Genomic DNA, 12,882 nt, shown 5'->3' on the forward strand with positions numbered 1-12,882 from the left:
TCTCTTGGTAAAGGAGCAAAATAGGTTTATTTTTCTGCTGTTGAGCAACCAATGACTTAAAGTATGCTAAAAGGGTTTGGGCAGTTGCTAAGGAAGCTTTCTCTCTAGAATCGCCAGACAGTATCAGCACCGGAGCCCTCTGGCAGATTCCAGGGGTCAAACTGTCCTTGTGGCATTGTGGGGCTCACCAGTGCTATCTGTTGTCCTAGCAGTAAGGTTAAGTGGCACCTGTGGCTGAGTCTGGAAACCATCCATCATTTTATATTTTCAACAATGCCCCGATTTGCTTGATGCAGCATGGTCCTAGGGCATTGTGGGGAATTTTATTTGAGCATCCCAGACTTAGTTGTTTACAAGCGATGATTGTCTCCCTGCTTGTTTTTTGTTTGTTTGTTTTTAAATAAAAAGGCATTACTTGCTGTATTAGTTGTGTAACTAAGACCTATAGTGACACCTAGTGGCAGAATGCAAACATTGCAACACAGCTTTAGTACTTTATTGACAAACTGCTTTTCCTTCTAAAATGTAAGACAGTTTATTAGAAAAGTAATAAGTGCATTATCTTTTTTCCAAAAAAAAGTTATCCAAAAACGAATCCTAATAACAAAATGAGAATAAAATCAATTACCTAATAATTTGTGGTTTTTAAATGATTTCATTAAATTTGTATGCCACCCCAGGCAGCATGAGGGGAGCTGCAGTCCAACAACTCCAGGCCAGGAATCCTAGGAGGGAGAGTCCTCATGAGAACAGGAAACTGCCTTATGCTGACTCAGATTCATTGATCCATGTAGTTCAGTGTTTTCTACACTGACTGACAGCAGCTCTCCAAGGTTTCAGGCAGGAAGTTTCTCCCAGCTTTACCTGGAGATGACAGGGATTGCACTTGTGACCTTCTGCTTGCAAGCCAGATGCTGTGTTGTTTAGTCATTTAGTTGTGTCCGACTCTTCGTGACCCCATGGACCAGAGCACGCCAGGCACTCCTGTCTTCCACTGCCTCCCGCAGTTTGGTCAAAGTCATGTTCGTAGCTTCGAGAACACTGTCCAACCATCTCGTCCTCTGCCATCCCCTTCTCCTAGTGCCCTCCATCTTTCCCAACATCAGGATCTGTTCCAGGGTCTTCTCATGAGGTGGCCAAAGTATTGGAGCCTCAGCTTCAGGATCTGTCCTTCCAGTGAGCACTCAGGGCTGATTTCCTTCAGAATGGATAGGTTTGATCTTCTTGCAGTCCATGGGACTCTCAAGAGTCTCCTCCAGCACCATAATTCAAAAGCATAAATTCTTCGGCGATCAGCCTTCTTTATGGTCCAGCTCTCACTTCCATACATCACTACTGGGAAAACCATAGCTTTAACTATACGGACCTTTGTAGGCAAGGTGATGTCTCTGCTTTTTAAGATGCTGTCTAGGTTTGTCATTGCTTTTCTCCCAAGAAGCAGGCGTCTTTTAATTTTGTGACTGCTGTCACTATCTGCAGTGATCAAGGAGCCCAAGAAAGTAAAATCTCTCACTGCCTCCATTTCTTCCCCTTCTATTTGCCAGGAGGTGATGGGACCAGTGGCCATGATCTTGGTTTTTTTGATGTTGAGCTTCAGACCATATTTTGCGCTCTCCTCTTTCACCCTCATTAAAAGGTTCTTTAATTCCTCCTCACTTTCTGCCATCAAGGTTGTGTCATCTGCATACCTGAGGTTCTTGATATTTCTTCCGGCAATCTTAATTCCGGTTTGGGATTCATCCAGTCCAGCCTTTTGCATGATGAATTCTGCATATAAGTTAAATAAGCAGGGAGACAATATACAACCTTGCCGTACTCCTTTCCCAATTTTGAACCAATCAGTTGTTCCATATCCAGTTCTAGCTGTAGCTTCTTGTCCCACATAGAGATTTCTCAGGAGACAGATGAGGTGATCAGGCACTCCCATTTCTTTAAGAACTTGCCATAGTTTGCTGTGGTTGACACAGTCAAAGGCTTTTGCATAGTCAATGAAGCAGAAGTAGACGTTTTTCTGGAACTCTCTAGCTTTCTCCATAATCCAGCACATGTTTGCTATTTGGTCTCTGGTTCCTCTGCCCTTTCGAAATCCAGCTTGCACTTCTGGGAGTTCTCGGTCCACATACAGTACTGCCTAAGCCTGCCTTGTATAATTTTAAACATAACCTTGCTAGCGTGTCAAACGAGTGCAATTGTGCGGTAGTTGGAGCATTCTTTGGCACTGCCCTTCTTTGGAATTGGGATGTAGACTGATCTTCTCCAGTCCTCTGGCCATTGCTGAGTTTTCCAAACTTGCTGGCATATTGGGTGTAGCACCTTAACAGCATCATCTTATAAAATTTTAAATAGTTCAGCTGGAATATCATCACTTCCACTGGCCTTGTTATTAGCAGTGCTTTCTAAGGCCCATTTGACTTCACTCTCCAAGATGTCTGGCTCAAGGTCAGCAACCACGCTACCTGGGGTGTACGAGACCTCCATATCTTTCTGGTATAATTCCTCTGTGCTGTGCTGCTAATCTATTGCCCTGAGGAGGAAATGTATCCCTTCTCTGGTCCATATCACGTGGAGTTGCAGTCTTTAGAGAGCCTGCACCTACTGCCCTGAACTCCGAGGACACACCTTTGCTGCCAGCATGGCCGATGGAGAAGCACGATGGGGCTGTAGTCTGACGACATCTGGCAGGACCCATGTTGGCTGTCCCTGCCCTAAAGCTACCTTTATAATACAGTATACTCGTTAGTCATCTAGGCTGCTCCGCTTGCGAATGAAACCTTTTCAGGTGGTCATGATCCCCTGTACCATGGCAACTGTGATTTATTTTTATTTTATGTTTGGCTTTCTAATCACTGCCCCCCTTTGTCCGTTGGAAAGAGGCTTTAGTGTGGAATGAGCAGTCTAACTCGAATAATGAGAAAATGAGCAGGAACGCGAACTTTCTGCCCTCGGCCAAGAAAGATGATTAAGGATGGGGAGGAATTTGGATCAGTTTGCCTTGAAAGGCAAATCTACCTAGCTCACCTTTTCCAAAATGATGTCTGAATTGAAACACAGCCAACCCTGAAAAGCACACATGTGCTTTCCCAAATGTTTCTGTGCAATTCTCCAGCAAAGCAGTGTGTGTAAAATGCATCCGTTGGTGTAAAGTGTGGCTATTTATTGGATTTATATGCCACCTTCCTGCCGAGGCACTCTAGAATTTAAACTCTAAAAAACAGCACTATATACAAGGAAGCAGGCACGGTCCCACGACAGTGGGTGCCAGGGCATGACGTTCAACCTTCCCACCCAAAAGTCTGGTGTCAGATCAGCGGTGGTTGGCTTCCACATCCTCCTCTAAACCGTGGCCCATAACACCCAGCATTATTTCCCCATTCTCTAGCGATCTGCGAATCCACCAGTTTCTACTTCTCCCATATTCTCATTGTTCCAACCTCAGGCTGGCAACTGAAGTTCAGTTCAGTTCTCCACATTGCACCCACAAGTTTGCGATTTATTCAAAATAGACTGCATGCATTAACATGCACGGTGCCCAAGGCCTTTCTACTAATTATCCCGTTTTTAATCTTCGGTGTTGAGTCTTTTTATGGTTTTTCACTTTGGCATTTTGGCAAAGGAAGTACCTTATGATAAGGACAAAATATTGGGGTACGGTTTAGGGAAGTTTTAATATTTGATGTTTTATTCTGTTTTTGATCGGTTGGGAGCCGCCCAGAGTGGCTGGGGAAACCCAGCCGGATAGGTGGTGTAAAGGTAAAGATACCCCTGACCATTAGGTCCAGCGACTCTGGGGTTGCGGTGCTCATCTCGCTCTATAGGCCGAGGGAGCTGGCGTTTGTCCACAGACAGCTTCCGGGTCATGTGGCCAGCATGACTAAGCCGCTTCTGGCGAACCAGAGCAGCGCACGAAAATGCCATTTACCTTCCCGCTGGAGCGGTACCTATTTACCTACTTGCACTTTTGCGTGCTTTCAAACTGCTATGTGGGCAGGAGCTGGGAACAGAACAACGGGAGCTCACCCCGTCGTGGGGATTTGAACCGCCAACCTTCTGATCGGCAAGCCGATCGGGAAGTGATAGTACCACTGTATTCTGCTCTGGTCAGACCTCACCTGGAGTACTGTGTCCAGTTCTAGGCACCACAGTTCAAGGAGGATACTGACAAGCTGGAACGTGTCCAGAAGAGGGCAACCAAAATGCCTTATGAGGAACGGCTTAGGGAGCTGGGTATGTTTAGCCTGGAGAAGAGAAGGTTAAGGGGTGATATGATAGCCATGTTCAAATATATAAAAGGATGTCATATAGAGGAGGGAGAAAGGTTGTTTTCTGCTGCTCCAGAGAAGCAGACACGGAGCAATGGATTCAAACTACAAGAAAGAAAATTCCACCTAAACATTAGGAAGAACTTCCTGACAGTAAGAGCTGTTTGGCAGTGGAATTTGCTGCCAAGGAGTGTGGTGGAGTCTCCTTCTTTGGAGGTCTTTAAGCAGAGGCTTGACAGGCATATGTCAAGAATGCTTTGATGGTGTTTCCTGCTTGGCAAGGGGTTGGACTGGATGGCCCTTGTGGTCTCTTCCAACTCTATGATTCTATGATTCTAAGCCCAAGAGGCTCAGTGGTTTAGACCACAGTGCCACTCGTGTCCTTATGGGTGGTGTATGAATAATAAATTATTATTATTATTATTATTATTATTATTATTATTAATTATCATCATCATACTTAAATCATTTCCCAGCTTTGCTAGGGTCTAGCCCTGTGGGTTCAGAATATGTTAGGTTCAAGCAAGAAGACATCCAGGCAAATCTGAAGCAAAACAGTGGCTAGGAAGCCTGATCATTTATTGCTGCAGCAAGGTTCCAGGCAAAACGAGGAAGAAAAAGTCCAGAACAAAGGGCACATGGGTTCTGAGGAGTTCCCACCATTTCCCATTGTTGTGTATTGAGTCAAAGGATTTTATATCTGTATTATTATTGTCTGTATTTGCATTAGGATAAAGTAACTGCCTTTTGGTTCCAGAGGGTACAGCTACTATTGGTTCATTTAAGCTGCTGTATTTGGATCCTCTGTCTTATTGGTTTCCTCCAAAAGGCAGCACTGTGATTGCTTGATATTGTTCCCTCCAAAATGTATCCCTTTCTAGCTAGTCCCCTGTCCCTATAAATGTAGCTTTCCTCTCCTCAGTCTTCAGTCTTGTTCACTTTAATAAAGAGCTGTTACTAGAGAACTGTCTCCAGCATGTTTTGTCAAGAGAGCTGAAATCACAAACCGCACGTCACAACAACTGGCGACGAAGGTGGGATCCGGAATGCTGAGGAGCGGTTAAACACAACCCTGCCTCAGAGTCCGGATTGCAGCTGAGAACAAGACTCACTGGCCAGCTGAGAAGACGACCCTGCCCGCTAGGACAATGGAGAGTCCAAGGGTATTGGAGCCCTTCCAGCCATCAGAGCCCCACACCTGGGAAGACTACGTCGAACGCTTCGAGTTCTTTGCAGTGGCTCAAGGGATCACCGATGCCAGCAAAAGAAGGGCCACATTCCTGAGCTACTGTGGGCCCGAGACCTTCAAGCTGGCCAAGGCATTACTTGCTCCAGCGAAGCTGAGTGAGACATCTCTCAAAGATATTCTTGCCTGCCTAACAAGCCACTTGGCGCCTACTGAGACCAAGATGGCCCGGCGGATGGAGTTCCATAAGAGGCAGCAGCATGCTGGGGAGTCTGTATCCACATTTCTGGCTGAACTCCGGAAGCTCGCTCAGCACTGCGGCTTCCAAAATCTGGAAGAGACTCTCCTGGATCGGTTTATTGGTGGTCTGAGCAGCAAGAAAGCCAGAAGACGCATCGTGGCTAAAGAAGAGGTTACCCTTGCTTCAGCCTTGAAAGAGGCCACCGCCACGGAGAATTATGAAAGAGAGGAGCTTGATGCCAGTCGCAAGGCCACTAAGCCACAGATAGAAGTTGCGCATGCCATGGACGAGCTAGAGGCTACTCCGAGCCAGAGCCCAGTCCGTGGGGTCGAGTCGGTGCGTCAGGCCTGCACAGTGCACAGAGATCGCCGAGGCAGTTGCCCAGGTTGTGGCGGAAACCATGAAAGGAAGAGTTGTCGTTTCAGGGATGCTATCTGCCGGACGTGCGGAAAGACGGGTCACATCGCCAGGGTCTGTAGATCGGTGGCGTCGGGAGCGACAGGAGCACCTAGACTGGAGCATCGCAGACCGCCCACAGCAACTCGTTTTCTAAAGGACTGCCACTACGTAACGGAGATCAACGGGAGGGCCGTGCAGTTTCCAGCGCAAGGCAAGGCACACGTCAAGGTGAAGATTGAGGGTCAGCAGTGCGACATGGAGGTGGACTCCGGATCCGCATTCACCATCGTGTCGGACCAGACCGCGAAGACATTCTTCCCCAGGGGTAAGTTGCCCCCTCTGGAGCCCTTTCCGGCAACCTTGCAGTCGTACTCAGCAGGCCGCATCCATGTTATGGGAATGTGTGCCGTGAGAGTACAGTTCCGGGACAAACAGGCTGTACTCAAACTGGTGATTGCGAAGGGCAGTCGCCCCAGTCTCCTGGGCACTGACTGGTTCCCTGCCCTGGGACTGAGTATCTCAGGGCTTAATTCAATCCAAACCTGCCCTGAGATGAGTGAGGTATTATGCAAGGAATTTGCTGGTCTCTTTAATGGAAAACTGGGTTGTTATAAAGGGCCCCCAGTTGACTTCGAGTTGGACCCCGGGGTGGCTCCAATCCGACTCAAACCAAGGCGAGTGCCATTTGCACTGCAACCCAAGATCGAGGCAGAGCTGGATAAATTGGTCAAGCAGGGAGTTCTCTCACCCGTGGACTCTGCTAAGTGGGAGACTCCAATCGTCACACCCCTTAAAGCAAATGGGGAAGTCAGGATATGTGCAGATTACAAATGTACTATCAATAAGGCACTCAGGGGAAACTCATACCCCATTCCAGTCGTATCACATCTGTTGGCTAAACTGGCTGGGGGCAAGGTGTTCGCCAAAATTGACCTGGCACAAGCTTACCAACAGCTGCCAGTAACCCCACAATCAGCGGAAGCACAGACTATTGTCACACATAAAGGGGCGTTCAGAGTTAACAGATTACAGTTCGGAGTTTGTGTGGCCCCAGGGATTTTTCAAGGGCTCATGGAACGCCTGTTAAGAGGTCTGCCGGGGGTCTTGCCATTTTTTGATGATGTTTTGATTGCTGGAAAAGACCCACAGGAACTGGTTGCACGTGTCCGTGCAGTGTTGCTCAAGTTCAAGGAGGTGGGGTTGCAACTGAAAAAAGAAAAATGCAGTTTTGGGGTGCCAACTGTGGATTTATTGGGGTTTAAAATTGATGCATCAGGCACCCACCCCACAGATGCTAAGATTAAGGCCATCATCGAGGCACCACGACCACAGAACAAGACGGAGTTGCAGTCATTCCTGGGACTTATTAACTTTTATCATTCGTTCTTACCCCAGAAAGCTTCGGTAGCTGAACCATTACATAGACTATTGCAGAAAAAGAATGTGTGGCGATGGGGGCGGGAGCAGCAGAAGGCTTTTGACTCCTTGCGAGGAATGCTGAGTAGCAGGAGCGTCCTTGCTCATTATGATGAGTCAAAGTCGCTGGTCCTGGCATGTGATGCCTCTCAATACGGTCTGGGGGCTGTGCTGAGTCATAGGGAACCGGATGGGTCGGAAAAGCCCATCTCTTTCTATTCCCGTACGTTGTCGCCCACAGAGCGCAACTATGCTCAAATTGATAAAGAGGCACTGGCTATTGTGTCCGGAATCAAAAGGTTCTATGATTATTTGTACGGTCGCCATTTCTCCATTGAAACGGACCACAAACCACTGTTAGGGTTGTTCAACCCAAACAAACAAACGCCACAAATTCTCTCCCCCAGAATGTTGCGTTGGTCAATATTCCTGAATGGGTTCCAGTACACCTTGACCCATGTGCCGGGGAAACAGTTGTGCCATGCTGATGCGCTGAGTCGATTGCCCCTTCCTGGCGGGAGCAATGAGGATCCTGCTCCGGCGGAGCACATTATGATGCTAGAAACACTTCCGGGGGCTCCTGTAACAGCTACGGATATAGCTGAGAAAACTAGGAAAGATGCTGTTCTCTCCCGTGTGCTCACTTGGGTGGGGAGGGGGTGGCCAGGTGGTCCGCATGAAGAAAAATTCAGGCCTTATGCGACAAGGCAGCACGAATTGTCCATGCATAAGGGTTGTCTCCTATGGGGAGATAGGGTGATAATCCCAGCACCACTGAGAAACAGGGTTCTTGAGACGCTTCACATGGGACACCCGGGAATGGTCAGGATGAAGTCGCTAGCCCGATGTTATGTGTGGTGGCCTGGAATGGACCAGAACATAGAACAATGGGTACGAACATGCAAGGCATGCCAAGAGGTGCGGCCAGAAGTGGCTAGAGCACCAGTCCACTGGTGGGAGCAGTCCAGGACTCCCTGGAGCCGGCTGCACATAGATTTTGCTGGGCCATTCCAAGGAAAGGTCTTTTTGGTTATCGTTGATGCATATTCCAAATGGTTAGAAGTGGCGATGGTCCCTAGCATGGCATCAGCTGCCGTAATCAAGGTGTTGAGGCAGCTGTTTGCTACCCACGGGTTACCTGAGACCATTGTATCAGATAATGGGGCAGCTTTTGTATCCCAAGAATTCAGGGCATTCTTGGCTGATAACTTTATAAGAGGGGTCACATCCGCGCCCTTTCACCCATCCTCCAATGGGCAGGCTGAGCGCATGGTAAGAACAGCCAAAGAATCCATTGCGCGCTTAATGGAGGGTAACTGGTCGGCTCGCATTGCGCGAATGTTATTTTTGCAGCATGCGACGCCGTGTACTGCGACGGGCAAGTCGCCAGCCGAGCTGCTCTTAGGTAGAAGACTGGTAACGGTGCTGGATTATGTCCACCCAGATAAAATGCCAAACCGTAATTCAAGAGCAACCCCCCAGGCTGAGACTGACACAACAAGGTATCTCGCCCCTGAAGATCTGGTCTGGGTGAGGAACTATTCACGAGGTCCGCGGTGGGTGGCCGGTGTGATCACCCGGGCTAGTGGACCTGTGTCCTATTATGTGACCTTGGAAAATGGGCAAGTTTGGAAGAGACATATAGATCAGCTGAGGCGCCGGGCGCTCAGCAGGGAGGAGTCAGATAATTCATCCCTGGCTAATGACGCACAGCTGCAAGACCAGAGTGAAAATGGTCCAGAGGTACAGTCACCAGGGGCTTCAGCAAATGAACCAGGGTCTGCTAGTCCTCATGATGACGAGGTACAGGTCGGGGACCCTGAGATGTCTGGGACTCCATCTGTTCCTGATGAAACCCCTATAGCAGCCCCTCCACCACAGGTAACACCCAATCCAGAACCTGCAACACCTGTTGTCAGGAGATCAGGTAGAAGTTGTAGGACCCCACAGTACCTGAGGGATTACGTCTGCTGTGCTCACTAGGGGGGGAGGGGTGTTGTGTATTGAGTCAAAGGATTTTATATCTGTATTATTATTGTCTGTATTTGCATTAGGATAAAGTAACTGCCTTTTGGTTCCAGAGGGTACAGCTACTATTGGTTCATTTAAGCTGCTGTATTTGGATCCTCTGTCTTATTGGTTTCCTCCAAAAGGCAGCACTGTGATTGCTTGATATTGTTCCCTCCAAAATGTATCCCTTTCTAGCTAGTCCCCTGTCCCTATAAATGTAGCTTTCCTCTCCTCAGTCTTCAGTCTTGTTCACTTTAATAAAGAGCTGTTACTAGAGAACTGTCTCCAGCATGTTTTGTCAAGAGAGCTGAAATCACAAACCCCACGTCACAACACCCATAATTCATTTCGCACAGCATCATCAAAACACCATAGGTATGTCCTAGAAAAGGTGTGGTGTCAGGTGGGAAATCTGAGATCCAGGCATGCGCTTGTCAATCATGCATGGTTCAAGTACCCAAGTACTCAAGTTGTTGGAAATATATTTCTTGCATAGGCGCCGGCTGTGCGGGGTCTTGGGCGTCCGAGCACCCACAAATTTTTAATGAAGGGGCTGGGGTAGCCCTATTCATGACGGAGGGCAACAAGTGTTTCTTTCTCCTCCTCCCCAGCTTCTCTCCCCACCCCATCCCAAGTGGGGATCCCAAGGTTTCACTTGGCAGTGTGCAGCTGCCAGAAAAAGGTGGCAACCCTAATAATGCCAAAAACAAGGCAGCAAACAGGCTCAGGGCAGCTGGGAGGGGCAGCAGATCCTGTGCTTGTTGGCGGGTGGGTGGCGCCTGACGGGGCGGAGGCTGTGGTGGGGTGGAATTTTCTGTTTTGCCTCCGGCAGCAAAATGTTCTGGGCCAACCCTGGCTGGAAATAGTATGTTTCTCTGCCAAATGTGTAAGAATGTCATTTTGCATATTGTTGTTGTTGTTGTTTGTAGGGGGGGTTTACCTCTGTGAGAGTTGCTGCCCTCCCAGAAGCATTCACATACGGGGCCGCAAGATTGCTTTGTGGTGATAATGAGCCATCTCTCCCCAACCGCTGAAAACCCAAGATGTTCCTTTATGAATAATAACAGGAACATGGTTTGCCAACAAGGCCTGAGAGGCGTTCTTAAAATGAATGAAAAATTCAGCAAGTAAAGCGTTGCAGCGGGGGAGAGATATATGAGAGAGAGAGAGAGAGAGAGAGAGACCAGCCTATTTTGCCTCCCCTGACAGCTGCCTTGTGTCCCCCCCCCTTTGAACTGCGCAATTTATAATGATATATACATCCTTTGAAGTCCGCTGCAGAACCAGAGGCATTTGTGTAAAGTGAGCAGTGCTTAGCCTGCAATTGCATATAAAAAATCCCCACAATAACCCCAAAATCCACCATTGGTAACTGGAGATCCTTGTATAATTTGCTGGGGATTTTCCAGCGGTGGGAATACAGGACTAAATCGAAAAGATGGAACAACAGATTTGGCCATAGTGGTGACCCCAATCTGATTGGCATTACTGAAATCAAATTGGCACCATACGTTTAAAGCACTCTCCCCAAAGGATCCTGAGAATGGTAGTTTATCCTTAATGGAACTATCATTTCCAGCACCCATGGACAAGGGGTGTGTTGTTGTTGTTGTTGTTGAGTTGTTTAGAAGTGTCCGATTCTTCGTGACCCCATGGACCAGAGCACGCCAGGCACTCCTGTCTTCCACTGCCTCCACAGTTTGGTCAGACTCATGTTGGTGGCTTCGAGAACACTGTCCAACCATCTCATCCTCTGTCGTCCCCTTCTCCTTGTGCCCTCCATCTTTCCCAACATCAGGGTCTTTTCCAGGGAATCTTCTCTTCTCATGAGGTGGCCAAAGTATTGGGGTGTGTATGCAGCCTGAGTCTGCCTGCCTTGGTGTTTTCCTTGTTGCTTTCTGAGAATCCCACCCACTGTTTCAGTCTCAGGCCCCAAAACAAATCTCCTGGGAAGTAAAACAGAAAGAAAGTTGGCCACAGTTCCCACTAAAAGCCAGAGAGGGCATAGCCTGGAAATGTATTTATCTATCTTTACACCACTAAATGAGCACTCTGAGAGCATCTTCCAAAAATATCATTTCTAAGACAGTTCTTGCTCTCAGGCTCGCAATCTTAAAAAAAAGTTACAGGTAGGTAGTTGTGTTGGTCTGACGGAGTCAAAACAATATAAAAAAATTCCTTCCAGTAGCACCTTAGAGACCAACTAAGTTTGTCATTGGTATGAGCTTTTGTGTGCATGCACACTTTAGTGTATCTTCAGTGTATCTGAATAAGTGTGCATGCACACGAAAGCTCATACCAATGACAAACTTAGTTGGTCTCTAAGGTGCTGTTGGAAGGAATTTTTTTAAAAAAAAGAAAAAGAAAAGAAGACATGAGGAAAAAGGAAGAGGAGGGAGGAGGGAAAAGCAAGCTCAAGTACAGTTGCAGTTCTTAAAGCTTCAGCTGATGCCCTGGGCGGTTCTGGCAGCTTTTCTGTTTATATGGAGCAGTATCTCTTCCGAAGGACTCTTCTGAACCGAAATCAAATCCAGGAGCAGAGCTGGGGACAACATCCAGGAAACAGGAAAAACGTGTGCCTTGAATGTGCTTAAATGGGGAGTTGCCTATATCCTAAATACATCACAGTATCTGCTGACCTTCACTCCAAGGAAACCGAACCCCAAAAGAGCACTTTGAACCCCTGGAGTCTCTCACTGCTCAGAAATGTGTAACTGTTTGCATCCTTCCATATGCCATTTTCTCTCTCCCCCCCCCCCCCCCCGTGTTCTGCTATGCAGTGGAGATGAAGGGCCTGGGGTGATCATTCAGCCAGTAAAGCAGGAAATGTCCAACAGGGGCCTTAACTAACCAAAACAACTAATATGCCAGTTTCTAAGGAAAGGTGCTCCCCAGGGCAGGAAGGATTTCTTTGTTATGGGTGTGCCGCAGTCACACCACAGAGGCTTGTGAATGCACACCTCCGTGCACTACAAAACACTAATTGGAAAGGTAATTGCCACATTAAGATGCAAGGCTCCCACACAAAGCGCAAAGGCTGTGATTTGCCACACTGAGTCACAGCTGAGAAATCGTGCAAAATGAATGAACAGTCCCTTTCTCATTCATAAAAGTTGCCTGGCTCGTCTTGTGCAGTCATCATACTGTCCGTGGATGGCTTTAAAAGGAGATGAGAAAATTTATGGAGGATAAGGCACCAGAAACAACTCAGAAGAAGGGGCAAAGTATATTTCTAGGAGAGCAAGTTGTGATCCCCAAGTTAAGAACTCTGAAAGAGAAGTAACGGTATATGTTAATGACAGGAGTCTAGCAAAACTCTCCAAGTGTCTCTATTTTTCAGGGACAGTCGTGGATTTACAGAAGCCATCCAT

The sequence above is a fragment of the Zootoca vivipara genome, chromosome 14 (genome assembly GCF_965207765.1).
Source record: "Zootoca vivipara chromosome 14, rZooViv2.hap1.1, whole genome shotgun sequence".
Classification (NCBI taxonomy): domain Eukaryota; kingdom Metazoa; phylum Chordata; class Lepidosauria; order Squamata; family Lacertidae; genus Zootoca; species Zootoca vivipara.